A 13,658-nucleotide genomic window follows, 5' to 3' on the forward strand; every position below is an offset into this window, starting at 1 on the left:
TTTCAGTGGAATGTGGCATTTGAGAGCAGCTCTTATTAACCTCACTGGAAAGTGGAGGTATGGCACTTTTCACAACATTCACTTTTCACATCTGAAAATGTGTTCCCATTAAGGTGGACAAATACTTTCAGTAAAGTCTTTGGCAGCTCAGGATACATAAAGAATTTTTAACATTCAGATTTTGGCTCATGTTTTTATTTTTATTTTTAATTTTTTTGTTTGTTTTTTTTCTCAAGTTTAGTGACAAAACTAAACTAAATAAAAGCCCATTCTTATCTTTTTCATTGACTTACAGTTCAACACACTATAATGATGATACTGGTTGAAGAAGCATCAAAAACCCACTGGGTCATCCTAAGACCAGACACAAGGCTTCACTGAAATGGATCTAAAATATTACTGGTGATATTTTTAGATCAACACAGTTACCATTTAGTTTTGTTTATTAAAAATTGCTCTGAGTTGAGCATTTTTGTTGGCTAAAGTGTAGAAGAAATAGTTTATCAGGACACAATTATTAGACCTAATTTCAATTTGAATAACTAACCTGTAGCTAACACTAGCTAAACGTCTAACCTTGGGAGTTAGATAAGCGTTAGCGGCTCTTAGATATGATAGTAATGACAGATGCATCTTAAGGCTAACACCATAGACCACAGGTGTCAAACATGCGGCCTGGGGGCCATATCCGGCCTACCAAAGGGTCCAGTCCTGCCCTTGGGATGAATGTGTGAAATGCAAAAATTACACTAAGATATTAATCGTTTTAGTTCAGGTTCCACAATCAGACCAATATGATCTAAAGTGGGTTGGATCAGTAAAATACTATTGTAATAACCTATAAACACCCACAACTCCAATTTTTTCTCTTTTCAAAAGTAAACATTTTCATGTATTTACACTAAAACAAGGTATAATTTCACAAAAACTGTGAATAACCTGAAATGTCTTAAGAGAAGTAAGTGCAATTTTAACAATATTACGTCTGTAAATGATAAACTGAAGCATAATATTGTTAAAATTGCACTTATTAATTCAGTTTGTTCATGTTATTCACATTGTTTGAAAGGATAGTTTGTAGATGTAAACATTTTTGTAATGTAACTTTACTTGTTTCACTCTAAAACATAGAGGAAAGTTTGGAGTTGACATTATTAATATCTTATTATATTATTTTACTGATCTGGCCCACTTCAGATCAAATTTAGCTGAATGTGGCCCCTGAACTAAAATGAGTTTGACACCCCTGCCATATACTGTGTAAAGATTGACACGGTGACAGCCCCTAAAAGTGGAGGCAAAACCTCTCAACCTCCTACTGGTGGTTGGCTGCAGTATGGGTCATAAACCCCGAACCTTCCATGTTCTTCAATGGGACTTTAGCTCAACTCCAAGACAATGTATGAAACTAACATTAAAGGTACAATATGTCACATTCATGCATGTTCAGGTGCTTCCATGTTTTGTGCTGGGAGCAGGTGATTTGCTAATGTTAGCTGACTGACGCTACTCTTAAACAAACAATAGCTGGTGTTATACACTATTGCTCTGTCAGGACTGAACTGTATCAAGACCAAGACAAAGCAAATACATTTAGGGGTGGAGACCAAGACCAGGCCAACACTGGATACACAGAAACTCCATTGTAGTCCACCTGTCTTGTCATTGTTTATCATGAGCAAATATATAACTTATTAACAACTATGCTTCACCAAAAGACCCGTTTCTTTCTAACACTACCACATGAATTAGGTAGCTTGCACACTTAGCTAGGTGGCAAATAACTAGCAAGTTAGCAACTGTAACTAACCATACATATGCAGTATAGGTAGCTAATATGTAGAGGTGATATTCATTAACCCTTTCATGCATAGTGGTCACTACAGTAGACAGCTATTCTACAGCTGTTCTCTTGTATATTCATGGATTTTATTGTTTTAGTTCCATTTCAGCCAACACAGTGGACACCTATGCATCCTCCCGTACACTGTAATTCATGCCATTACTGTAACTTTGCTGTTCTTGATAAATCTGATCTGCACTAACATGTTTGAGTGTAAATCAATTGCTTGTTATTGTTAATAGACTGTAATTAACCATTTTTCTTAAACAAAAAGCGTTTTTTTTTTTTTCATATTATCTCCATAAAGTGAATAATAGCCAATATTAGAGTATGTTAAAATGTGACAAAACACCAGATTAGCAGCATTTAAAAAAAAAATTATTTCATAGTTTTCACACAGTGTATCAGTAAACATATGTTTATTTGCTTCAAAAATTAAATGCATGGTGTCCAGCTGAGTGGATATTTTTGCCACTCCATGAAAAATAGGTTCATAAAAAATTTTTCAATTGCATTGTTTTTTTTTCATGCCTAAAGAGGAATAAAAACACTTGGGAAAAATATCTTGATTAGGATCAAAAAACGCTATTCAAAATCTCTCTGACTGGACATTTTCGCGACAATTTGACCCACATTTTTACTTTTAAATTCATTTTTGCTTTAGTTGGACCATAAGGGATTATCCAAAACAAGGAGCTACTTTATATTGAAATAAATGTTGGAATGGCAATCAATTAAAGTTCGTTCTCTGACGGGACATGACTGTGTTTTGACTCATTAAGGTTCTCATAATTCATGCATGAAAGGGTTAAATTTCTTTGACTGAGGGGAGATTTCTGAAGTTTTCATACTGAGGCAGATTGTTAATGTTCGCTAGCATGCCTTACACCACATTTCTTTTCTTTCTTTCTTTTTTTTTTTTTTGAGAAAGTGGTCTTGAGATGGGCAAAGATGATTCAACTAAAGTGTAAGCATGATATGTCCTTGGGATCTTCAAAAGAAGACCAGAGGTTGTTTTGTCTGAATGAAGTCCCATTGAAGAAAGGGCTCAGTTCCCTGAATAAATAACTACATTGTGAAATAATTTGGTTTCATAAAGTCAACACATCTGCTGTGTAAAATGTCTACTGCAGCCAACATAGTTCAGTGGATTGTTTGTGTGGCCATAGTCAACATATAATGTCCATCAAAGGAAAATTCTGCCGGATGGAATCCTTTAAACCAGGGGTCTCAAACTCATTTTCTTTCAGGGGCCACATTCAGCCTGATCTGATCTCCAGTGGGTCGGACCAGTAAAATGATAGCATAATAATCTATAAATAATGACAACTCCAAATTTTTGTCTTTGTTTTAGTGAAAAAAAGAAACCCACAAAATTAGGGAAATACTTACTCTTATAAACTATCCAAACAAAAAAAATGTGAATAACCTGAAAAAACTGAAATTTCTTAAGAAAAATAAGAGCAATTTTAACAATAATAAGCCTCAACTTATCATTTACACATGTGCATTATGGGTCAGATCTACAAAGACACTAAACTCTTAGTAACAGGCAGAAAATTGTTAAAATTGTGCTTAATTTTCTTTAGACATTTCAGGTTGTTCATATTTGTTTCAGTTATTCACATTTTATTGTTACAGGATAGTTTGTAAATGTAAACATTTTCATAATTTAATGTTATTTTTTGCACTAAAACAAAGACAAAAATTTGAAGTTGTCATTATTTATAGGCATAATGTAATATTTTAATATTTTACTTAGGATCATTTTAATATTTTACTTAGGATCATATTGGTCTGTATGTGGAACCTGAATTAAAATGAGTTCAACAGCCTTGACTGTGGAATTTTTGCGCTTTGCAAATTCATTCCACGGGCCAGATTAGAACCTTTGGCAGGCCGCATTTGGCCCCCGGGCCACATGTTTGAGACCCTTGCATTAAATGAACAAAATAACCTGAGTATGGTTGAATATCTACAGTTTACATAAGTCACTGAAACCAGTCCTAGTGCTCTGGTGAACCCACGACCACTTTTCACATTTTCACATCCTGTTTGCCTAAAATATTTGACAAAGTTGAATTTCGTAAAGGGTCTCAGTTAAAGGAGGCACACATTAAGTCAGATCAGTCCAAATAAGGACGTGATGTGTGACCGCTACACACTCACTGGGTTAGAGTACATGTTCTTTTGTTCCTGATTGTTGCTAATGCTAAGACACTTACCTAAGGCAGAAAAATAACCCAGGAAAAAAAAAATAAATCAAACTTTCAAAGTAGATATGTCTATCATCACTCTACTGAATAAATCAGTTTGAGAGTGTAAAATGTCTCTTTTTGGCAATAAATAAATCCTGAGGTAGTTCTGTCCATAATCCAGTGAAAGACGTGACAATTTCCCTGAATCCTTCACTCGGACTTTTGAGACAGTGTGCCATGGCTTTGCTCTTCTTCGTCGTCCCTCGCTGAGGTCGCTGCTGTTCCCTGAGAGGCTGCAGCCAAACGCTGCTGCTGCTGCTGTGCTTTGGCCGGACAGTTGGCCACCATGTGGGAAATACTCTGACAGAAATGGCACTTTTTGGGCTGAGGGGGGAGCTGGCATTCTTTAGCGTGATGACCTGGTGCTCCACAGTTATAGCACCTGTAACAAAAAAGACACAAAGATGAGCTCAGAGATGCAAGTTTATTAATGTTGAAGCCAGGGACAAATGCAGAAGATGACATTTACCTTGAGATTACCAAGTTTAATTTCTGCCTTATAAACTCAGCCTTCCTTCAGTGCAGTGGTGTCAAACTCATTTTGGTTCAGTTCCATATTTAGCCCAATTTGATCTCAAGCGGGCCAAACCAGTAAAATAATGACTTAATAACCTATAAATGATGACAAAACCAAGTTTGTCTTTTTGTTTAAGTATAAAAAACCCCCAATTAAATTATGAAAATATTTACATTTTACAAAAAAGATGTGAATAACCGGAAAAAACTGAAATTTCATTCGAAAAATTAGTGCAATTTTAACAATATTATGCCTCAACTTATTATTTATACATGTACATTACACACAATGTTACATAAACATTAAAATTTGGGAGTTTGGAACTAAAATTTGAACAATTTCTACAATATTACATCTCTTATTATAAACACAACTACAGATCACAGTGGACCCATAAATGCACCAAACATTTAGTAACAGGCAGAATATTGTTCAAATTGCACATTTTGGATTGTTCATCTTTGTTTTTATTTATGTATTTATTTGCATTTTATTGTGAAAGAATAGTTTTATAAATGTAAATATGTTCACAGTGTAATGTTACTATTTTTACTGGAGATCACATTGGTCTGTATGTGGAACCTGAACCAAAAGGATTTGGACAAACTTGACTGTTCAGGTTCATTTTTGTACTTTCATCTCACGGGCCAGATTGAATCCTTTGGAGGGCCAGATTTGGCCCCCGGGCCGCATGTTTGACACCTGTGCTTCAGTGGCTAATCTCATTGCATTTTGTCAAATAACATATCAAACTGCTCAGGTTTACCAACTTGACTGGCTTACAATCAAGTTTATGTAAAGTAACATGGCAGGTTAATGCAATTATCATAAACTGGTTGATTTCGTCACATCAGAATAAAATTATTTATTGCTTTCAGGGAAAAACGGAAAAAAACTCTAAAAACTCTACATTAGCTTTTTCAAATATGTAGACAGCAAATATGTCCTCAACACAAATTGTAACAGCGAGAATACAAAAGCATATATATCGCTGTTCTAACTCATTATATTTTCAAGACAAACACATTAAAACATTACAAGTGTAAGTTTATCTTTAGTAGTAGTGTAATTACAAGATCATCGAAACATGACATAAAATCATAACATGAAGCTGGGGAAAAAAGGGGTGATTTTTACATAAAATATCAATATAAAATAGAGGAAGTGCTAAAATCCAGTAAAATTAGACATGTCTTTATTGATGAGTGTTGTGCTGCAGTTCATCATAGATTTGCTGTTACTGATCACATGACATGAAAGCTCAGATATGTAATCTAAAATAAATTAACTATACAATAGCAATGGAAAATGAGATTTCCACAAATAAATAAAATAAGCAATGAAAAAAACCAACACTGTTATCTTAAATAGTTTGCATGTTCTTAGTTATTTTTATTGAAAACAGGGCTTTGACTTGAAGGACACCATCTGCACTGAAGTGACATTATTAAAGTCTACCACTAGAGGGCAGCATAGTCCAGACTGTGGATTATGATGATCCACTGTAGATATAGTGGAGAAGAACTTCAACAGGACTGAGTCAGTGCCTTTAAGGGACCATATAAAGCAGAGGTGTCAAACTCGTTTTAGTTCAGGGGCCACATTCAGCCCAATTTGATCTCAACTGGGCCGAACCAGTAAAATAATAGGATAAGAACTTATAAATAATATCAACTCCAAAGGTTTCTCTATGTTTTTGAGTGAAAAAAGTAAAACTTCTTAATGAAAATGTTTACATCTACGAACTATACTTGAACATAATATAAAAATATATGAGTAACCTGAAAATTCTGAAGAAAAATAAGTGCAATTTTAACAATATCACACCACAGTCTATCATTTATACATGTGCATCACAACTTACAGGTCACAGTGGATCTATGAATACACAAAACATTTAATAACAGGCAGAATATTGGTAAAATTCCACATATTTCTCTTGAGCCATTTCAGGCTGTTCTTATTTGTTCAGGTTTTTCACATTTTTTGTAAAAGGCTAGTCTGTAAATGTAAACATTTTTGTGTAATTTTACTTTGTTTACACTGAAACAAAGAGAAAAAATAACTTTTTTTTTTTAAAATAGGTTTTTATGATAATATTTTACTGGTTTTACCCACTTCAGATTGAATTGACCTAAAATAATTTTAACATCATTGATTGTTCATTTCTTCAGTGTAATTTTTGCATTTCACGAATTCATCCCGCGGGCCAGATTTGGCCCCCAGGCCGCATGTTTGACACCTGTGATATAAAGGATACACTCTGTTTAACTCAGTAGTGTTTGAGTATATGTACTACACTCTACATAGAATGTACTCCCAAAAATCTATTTTAATACAGATTTCCTACATTTGGACTGAAAATGTAAACATAATCTGAGTCTATTTTCTGCACAAGATCAAAAGCAGAGGCTACACAAGTCAGAGCAGAAGTACGGATAGTTGTATAAAAAAAAGTATCAGTGTTGAGGTAAAAATTAAAGTACTGATTCTCTTTTTACCACAGTACAAGTTAAAAGTATAAGCTCTTATATTTAGTTACGTATATTATTATTATTATTATTATTATTATTATTATTATTATTATAGGGAAAATAATGAACATTAACATCACTCCTGTAAATACATACGTTTTCAAAAGATTTTAGTGCCTGTTTTCTATATACTCAAGGAAAATACATACTCAAGGACACTTAAAAACTCTTCCCACCTCTGCTTAAAACAAACTACATTTTTGCACAGAAGGAATACTAAAGCAGTAACTCCCAAAAAGCCACAATTTACAGTGATACAATAATATACCAATATAATGAATATATTTTTTGTACTTCTTCAGTGACATTTAGCAGAGTGGTTGCTAAGTACCACACAGACGCAGCATGCCCAAAGACTGAGATGACTATTTACATTTGTCTGGATGTCACCATTAGCCTAATTGTGTAGTTACTTAACTAGGATTCAGTTACATTTGCACTCAGTTCGGCTAGCACAGGGCTGTTAAACACTGGAAAGTGAACACCAGAAGTAAGGACAATGCTACAGAATCTTATGTCATAGTTGAGGCAATAGTCGATCAGATTTCTATCATGATTTCTTTAACTCTAGGACACATGAGAGAGGTTTTATACTGCAGACCTGGTGTGAAAACAGGAACTGGACTGGACTTATTGACTTATTAATTTCAGTGTCTCCCTTTTCTTTTTCAAACCTCTTCCTCTGTCCATCTCTTTCAACCATTCATCCATACACTGCAAAAAAGGGGTGTCTAAAAACAAGATAAAAACACTAAATCTGAGGAAAAAGGTACTCAAAACAAGCAAATTATCTGTCCATGCAGCAAGAGAATTTCACTTGACAAGATTTCTTGAATTAAGATCTAAGTTAAATCTAGAAATAACCATGTCTACAGATGTATGAACACTTAAAATAAGATCAGTTATCTAACACTTCTAAATCTGAGTTGTTTTGGGGTTTTTTTCTTGGTAATTTGCTGTGAACTGAGCGCAAACATAATCACATCTAAATGCATATTTTCCCACTTGGTATATATATAAAAAAATCTGTCCACACAATTTTTGTTTTGCTACACAAAACTGATATAAATGCTCAGACCAACCACTGACTACAGTAGTCGTGGAAAAAATTATTGGACCACCCTTGTTTTCTTCAATTTCTTGTTAATTTTAATGGCTGGTACAACTAAAGGTACATTTGTTTGGACAAATATAATGATAACAACAAAAATAAGTCATAAGAGTTTAATTTAACTGCTCATATCTATCCATTTAACATGTTTTCTTGATAATAACCAAAATCACTTCAGTTCTTATATCAATATCTATGGCATTGTACTGACAAAAACAGTGCTTTTAGACATTCCATGTTTTCTTTTCTGTCTGTTTTAGTCACATGATACACACAGGAGTTAGCACTTGTTTGCATAACCATTGTTTTTGATGACTTTTGGTGGTCTAATAATTTTTTCTGCGACTATGCTGGAAACTGTGGATCTTTATACATTGAGAAGTTGGGCAGCAGCAACAACTCAAGCTACAAATGTAAATCTTAGGAGCTGGTTGGGTTTTCAATGCATATTCTTTATATTGTGCAGATTTTTTCCACAAGACCAATCCATGTGTCCGTCTCCCATCATGTCCTTGCTGACCACAGTCACACCGTCTTACACAACTATATGGTCTTTGTTCTTGTTGCAGGGTATAAATCTGAGATTTTTAATGACTTATTTGGTGCAGTAGAACTAATGTAATCCAATTATAGGTGTGTGACTGTATTTACCATGTTTTTTCATTTTTATTTTATTTGTTCATTCCATTCTAAATGATTGGAAAGGAGCAGGATGAAGAAAACTTATAATATCCACCCCTTTCTTGAAACATCTGCTTATATCAGATAAGTTGCCGATATTACAGTAAACAGTTTACATGATAGTCAACGCAAATAAAACAAATCCAAAATTCAAGTAAAATTATTTCATTACATGCTTTTATAAAGCTTCTCTATTCTCTCCTTATACAACCTCTTCAACTGAAAAATATTTGTACAGCTCTTCTCTTCTCACCAAAGAATTCCATATTCTGACACCCACAACACAAATACACATTTTCTTTACATTAGTCCGAACCCTTTGCTGTTTAAAATTAAACCTCCTTCTATGTTTTTCATCCTGTGATACTAAAACAAATAATCTCTGCAAATTTGCAGCAAAAGTCCATTTCTCGCTCTGAACACAAACAACAATGTCCTGAATTCAGCTAACTCTGTAAACTTAACCTGTTTAACCCTGACCATATTTTCAGGGGAAAAACCCCTAAACAGACATACCCAAAGTAAATGAAGAATTACTTCACAATAATAAGGTTCATATGGATGTTCTTGGTGTCTATGGACATTTAGAGACCTCACAGAATCTATTCCCATTGTCTAAAACATTGTATCTATTACTATGCCTGAGTAAACTGTAACAAACCAAAAGAGAAATTAGAATTTTTTATCCTCGTCTGTTTTTTTTTGGCTGGATTGACGATGATATGCATAAATTAATTGTTCATGTCAGAGATTTTTAATAGCATATATTTCACCCCACAAAGATTAAAAATCACGTTTGAACATTAAAGTTTGCACTAAAATACACTTTTGATGTACTTTTATTAACATTAGGGTCTAAACTTTGAGCGAAAGTTGAAAAAAGACATTCATTGTCTTGATTCACTATATTTTTATAGTAGATGAATATTAATATAATTTTTTCGGCCCATGGGCGGGCTGATAGGGCTAAAGGGGTTTTTAATTAAACAATCCTGATTTAATAAACAACTCAATTGTATGTTCCCTGAAATTAACATTACACATTACTCTTATTGCTCGTTTCTGTAATAAAAACAATGGCTTTGTGTTACTCACATATGTGTTGCCCCATACTTCAATACAATAACTCAAATATGGCAGAATAAGTGAATTTTAATGCAAGTCAGCCAATCAGAATCAAATGCAAAGACTTAAAACACAATCGGTGTGAAAGATGATTTAAACAGGTTTATTTCTTACAGATTCATTAAAAACACTAGTTAATATGCTTAGCTGCATCTGTGTTTAACATATATGACAAGACTGAAAAGTGATAGATCTGTTCACATATAAATCACTTTTAATTCCAATTCACAGGATTTCTTTCTCTGGGTAATATCTGCATATATTAGACTTTTTTTTACTGTTCAATAAGCACAAGCCGCCTCACTGTCAGTTTACCATATAGTGACAATAATCCACATCCACCTGCACAACTGACAATCAGCAGCGAAGTGAAATCCTATTTGGGAATTCATGAGGTGGGGGTAAAATAAGGCAGTGCTGTGTGACACAAAGGATGACTGACCGTTTAAACAGGCATGCAAAAACTATTGATTTTTTGGCATATGGGCAATCTGATTTTCTATTGGCTTTTACCCTCTGTTTCCAGATTAGAAAACTGATAGAGAAGGGCCTTTGTCTTGTGATCTGGTGATTTTCAGTGTAAAGATACAAATAAACAAATAGCAGATGTTTGTGTTTGAAACATGTAAAGCAAAAACAAATGTTAAGTATCGCTGTGTTTCTGTGATTGGTGTCAAATTATGGAACCGACTGAAGGATGAAGTGAAATCGTGTGGCTCGTTGTCGAGTTTTAAAAAAGCTTTAATTTATTAAATTCTCGAGGGCTATGAAAGTACAATGATCTCTAAGTGACTTAAGAAACTGAATGTAGACGAATTTGTGTTAATGTTTTGTTTGTGGCAACTTCAGGTAATTCAAAAGATGGGAGTAGGAGAAGCAGAAATAAGCCTCTGTCTTCAGCTTCTTCCTTTTTCAGTTACCAAGTGTGTTAATTGTATGTTCTTTATATGTATGTGTTTTGTATATAACTGAAATTCAGATATGACAACTCACACTTTATAATGCACTCAACTATAATGCAACAGCTTGTTCTCCATGGTAAATATGTGCTGCATAGGCTGATATTTTTCATGTGATGAAATAGTTATTATTGTCTCACAAATATAAACTGTAAAAAAAAAAAAAAAAAAAAGGAAAAAAACTAATATTCCAGCAGCAGGGGTGCTGAAAAAATACAGGTAAATAACAGAAAATAATCATCTCATAAAAATACGGTAATGTTCCATAATTAAAATACAGTTTTTTGTCCTAACTTTACACAAGATTTTGCATATTTTTTTTGACTTTTTAACTTTAATAAAGAATTTTTTCATGTATTAAAATTACCTATAAATATATATATAAATAATTTTCAGTGAGACTCAGTTGTACAATCCACTGATAAAAACTGTATTTGAACAGTTTATCAGTGCTTATACATGTTATACATTCACAAAAATACATTTATTCAACATTTTTGTTGTGAAACCTCCCATAATTACACAAGATATTTGTCAATTAACAAACAAGTCTGGTTAAACTTATAGAACAAATACTTCTTTTACAGTTAATTGTCAGTAATTTTATCTGGTTTTAATTTTTTTTTAAATTTTTTTTAATTTTACGGTATTAAACTTTAAATTAACAGTTTAATTGCATAAATAGAAAAGAAATATTTGTGAAATTACGATACATTTGCAAATGTATTTTAACTGTATTTTTCTGTGATAAAAGAAAAAATTTCTTTAAAAAAAATGAAATTTTATGGTTATTCACAGTTACATGTTTTTCCATGTTATTTTACATTTGACATGTAAAATCACAGTCTATTTTTATCATTTCATTGATATTTTCCTGTATCTTAAAAATACAAGAAAAATCTGTAAAATAAACAGTAAAAATTCTGTTAAATTACAGATTTTCTTACAGTGTATGATGTAAGTATCTCTATTCTTTCATTATATATTGTTAAGAAATTTTAACCCTTTTCCTTTCTTTGCACCAAAAATGCACAAGTCAAATATTCACCTTATAACGTAGGCACTTTTACATTTAACTCCTAATAATATTGGTTTATACGTGACGTGCAGTGTACATATATTTATTTTTTCATGGACATATATGTTAGCTATATAAAGTATAGAACTGTAACAAGATTTATGTCTGCTAGTTGAATTATCCACAGAACAATGTAGTCAATATTTCACATCATTTCACATCCACATTGGAGTAACCTCAGGGGCTGAAAAATGAAGACAACACTGACAGTGAATGTGTACATGTGTGCATTCATGGTGATAAATCACTGCAGAAATGAAGAAAAAATGTTTTTTTCTGAAGTAAGGTTTATGTACGATGTGTAAGATTTTGGGGGATTTGAAAACATCTTCATAATTATGTTTTCATTAGTGTGGAATCATCTGAAAATAAAAAAAGTGTTGTGTTTTTGTTCCCTTAGGAGGAAACATTTGTATGTGCAGAAGGAGGGGGTTGTCTTCCTGCTATGTTTCTACAGTAGCTTAGAACCAACTTTACTTGTATTTTATGACAGTTTACACCTGTGGACCAACACAATAAATATTGGGTCTAACAGATGCCTTTAAGGGTCATCGTAAGGGATGGATGTTGGGTTTTCTATATTTATATTTAGTCTTTTTTTTTTAATTATTATTAGTGATAGTTAACAAGACATTGTGGAAAGAAAAACAACAACACATACACAAAGGGAAAATCAAACAAATAAACAAACCAAAAACAACAACAACAACATAGTGACAAACAACAACAATGACAACATCATATTACAATGAAAAAGATAATAAATGTATGGAGCAACTAAACAACATAGCTTGGTTAGGGGTGATAGGGAAAAGGGGAAGAGGGGAGTGTGAATGAAAGTGAGAAAGAGAGAAGGAAAATAATAATTGTTGTAATAATACAAAAATATATAATAATAATAATAATAATAACAGTAGTCTAATTTTCTAGTATTGTATTGTTATATTTAGTCTTTTCATTTGGAAAAGGAGGAGAGAGCTACAGAAGGGTGGAGTGCATTTGCAGCTCCTGCAGCTTTAAAGGAGTGATATTTAGGTTTTGTTTTTTTTTTTTAAATGGAATTGCGCATTTTAAAGCATTTCCCTGTGGTCTACATAAATTGTAAATGCTCTGCTTGGGTCTGAATTCTGCATTAATTCAACTCCACAGGTCCATCTTCAACCCTATTTCTGAGTAATGACACCAGAAAGGTCGTTTTGAGTGCTTTAAATGCAAATGAGCCACTTCACACCCCGCCCCCTCCAGGTTGTTGCCTGTGCTTCTCTGTCCCATTCAGCCACTTGTGTTTGTTAATACAACCAACAACTGTACATTTTCGGTAATCGCCTCAAAGTTTGGACAGATTTTCTTTTGTTACTTTATTTTTAATGTTTGATTTCTGCATAATACAAACATAAGGGACATTTAGGATACACTGACCATAGAAAAATCTTTGTGACTAACAATTGGTTTTAGTAATGTGATGCTGAAATGAAAATTGTCCATTTCTCCTTTTGATCATGACACTGCTCTTCTTGAGTCCTCAATCTATGAGTCAGAATCTCCATCTGAA

General features: G+C 33.1%; 1 pseudogene; it reads right to left on the bottom strand.

Moving 5' to 3' along the window:
• Positions 1–3,970: 3,970 nt before the first annotated feature.
• The window catches only part of LOC115428157 (protein lin-28 homolog A-like), a 56,456-nt pseudogene continuing 46,768 nt past the window's right edge, over positions 3,971–13,658 (bottom strand).

Source organism: Sphaeramia orbicularis, chromosome 11 (genome assembly GCF_902148855.1).
Source record: "Sphaeramia orbicularis chromosome 11, fSphaOr1.1, whole genome shotgun sequence".
Classification (NCBI taxonomy): Eukaryota; Metazoa; Chordata; class Actinopteri; order Kurtiformes; family Apogonidae; genus Sphaeramia; species Sphaeramia orbicularis.